This window comes from Puntigrus tetrazona, chromosome 15 (genome assembly GCF_018831695.1).
Source record: "Puntigrus tetrazona isolate hp1 chromosome 15, ASM1883169v1, whole genome shotgun sequence".
Taxonomy (NCBI): domain Eukaryota; kingdom Metazoa; phylum Chordata; class Actinopteri; order Cypriniformes; family Cyprinidae; genus Puntigrus; species Puntigrus tetrazona.
The window spans coordinates 15,623,613-15,625,990 of NC_056713.1; the positions used below are offsets into that span (position 1 = coordinate 15,623,613).

The window sequence follows — 2,378 nt, forward strand, 5'->3', positions numbered from 1 at the left end:
ATATGCACCAAAAGCACACACTTACACCTGAAAATGTTTAAAATAATAATTATAATAATAATAAGAGATGGTACAATTGAATTAAGCATGGCATTTTTAACTAGAAAGAAGCAGTAAAACTTATACACACCAATGATATACAGCTTTATAAACCATAACATATTCTTACAACAAATCTTTATAACAGTCTAAAACCAATCACATATCAAAAAGACGTAAATAAACAAGCACGCAAAGATAGGAAACATGAGTAAAAAACACACATGATGACGTTTTGCCATACTGTCCCATTCCCCGTTTTGATTGCCTTACATGAACAAACCCAGAGCAGCAGCGTAACATTAAGTCCTTCAGTGAGTGGTTTCCTTTCACTATCACTATTTTTGCCTCTCTCCACCCCAACCATCTCCTATTCACATTAGAATATGATTTTAATACAGCAGCTCAGGAGGGCCGTGGTTCTGCCTCCCAGGTTCACAAGGAGGGTAGGGGAAGAATTCACCTGTACTGACATTCATTTTCCCTCCCTCCCTCTCTCTCTTTCTCTCTCGCTCTCTCTATAGATATCTCTCTCAGTTGTTTTTCTTGTCAGCAGTCAGTCACTATAAAAGCAGAGTAGCAACTCAGAGAGTGAATTTTGACAAGATCTGTATCTGTGTGGACCCGGACTGCCTTAGATTTACAACCTGGGCCTGGAACCACCGCATACAGAGGTAAGTGAACATTTTTATGCACTACAGAGTCATAATTCTTCACCATTCAGTGCATACTAGGATCCACATTGTGGTATTATTTAAATGACGGCAAAATAACATTCTAGAAGAGCTAGATCTACGCTAAGAGGTCCAATGGAAAGGCGCACTCACGCGTAAACATCTGTGGGATTTACTTTTCACTTACACAGATACTATTGTAACACTGTATCCCGTTTGGCACCAATAAATAAGGCATCAAGAAATGTCCCTCAGGGCTCTTGTTAGGCTTGTCTCCACCTGGATGAAATCTCTGCTGAAGTTCATCTAGGAAAAGAGAGGGATACAGGAGAGAGCGAGGGCAAGGCAAGGCAGGTGCAGTCAGATTGGTCGTCTCCCTCTGGGTGCTGAAGTTCGGCAGAGTGCCCATTCTCTCCGGGATATGATTATGGATGTGTCTGATATAACATTTAAAATATGTTCTCATTAGCTCTGAGAGAGGCTCCCAGCTGCCAGTGACCCAAGTGTGTGTAGCTGCGCGCACACGTGTGTGCACATGTGTATGTGTGTGTATGAGAAAACCTGTTGCAGCAGGTCTGTCCCCTGTGGGTGTGAGGCTCCCACAGGTTGGCTGGGGGCCAAATGGACTGAGCCTTTTACAAATTCCCAGTTTGAGGCTCAGAGCTGAGATTTATTTATGTGCTATGGTATGAGCTTATGAATGCAATTCATTATTTAATGAGTAATGTTACAAAGATATGATCAGAATTAAAAAAACATATATATATGAAAACAATTTAATATAATAAAGTAGATACACATATGTAAACACAAACTTTTATTTTGCATATGCTTAATTGTGATTAATTGTTTGGCGGCCCTGCAAAATAATGGTGGGTTCATGTCTGTCTAATTTATCTAAAATCTTTTGGGGACGTTAAACCATTGAATAAACATTGAATCTTTGTACAAATATATATATTAATGACATATTGATATTGATAATATGATTATTGATCATTTAGGTTTTTTTTTGTTCATATTTAATGCTTATATTTCTACTTAATGTAAATATATAATTTTTAAATAATAATTAGCATTTGTTTTATTTATATTTATTGTAAAATACAGTCAAACTGTATAGTTTAATATATTACTTTGAAGTTTATACTGTCAGGTGCAGGGTTCTGTTATTTCTGCATTATATCAATACAACTTAGCGTTAAGCAGATTTCCAGAAACCATCGTAACTATTGCTAAATTACTAGAGATGCACGCTCATACAGAACAGAAGCAGCGACGTTGTATGTGTTTTTCATAATTTTGTAGGATTTCCATACACTGTGATCTTAATTGCACTAGTGTGCATTATAAATGAAAATTGTGTGATTATTCACTCAAACTCATGTTATTCAAAACTTTATCAAAAAAAATTTTTCTTCTGTGGAATACAANCAAAATGTAAAGTATACAAAGTATAGCCCTCTAAAATCTAACTAATACGATTAGAATATGTATTAAACTTTTTTTTTTGTTCATAGCGATTATGTGGCTTTCAGAAGCTTGACTTTACGTATCATTGTATTTGAAACAGCGGCATCAACATTCTGCTGAACTGAGTGTGAGAAAATGCTGACAAATTCTTAATTAATATTTTGAACGAACTGTCCTTTAAGAGAGGATTCT

At 36.2% G+C, this 2,378-nt stretch overlaps 1 protein-coding gene across 1 annotated transcript in view; it reads left to right on the plus strand.

Annotated features, from left to right (window-relative positions):
- Window positions 1-603: 603 nt before the first annotated feature.
- LOC122359367 (forkhead box protein N1-like) overlaps window positions 604-2,378 on the plus strand; it is a 12,665-nt gene continuing 10,890 nt past the window's right edge. Inside the window, exon 1 of the mRNA XM_043259657.1 lies at window positions 604-713. The gene's annotated coding sequence lies outside the window, so the exon portion shown is untranslated. The remainder of the gene's footprint in view (window positions 714-2,378) is intronic.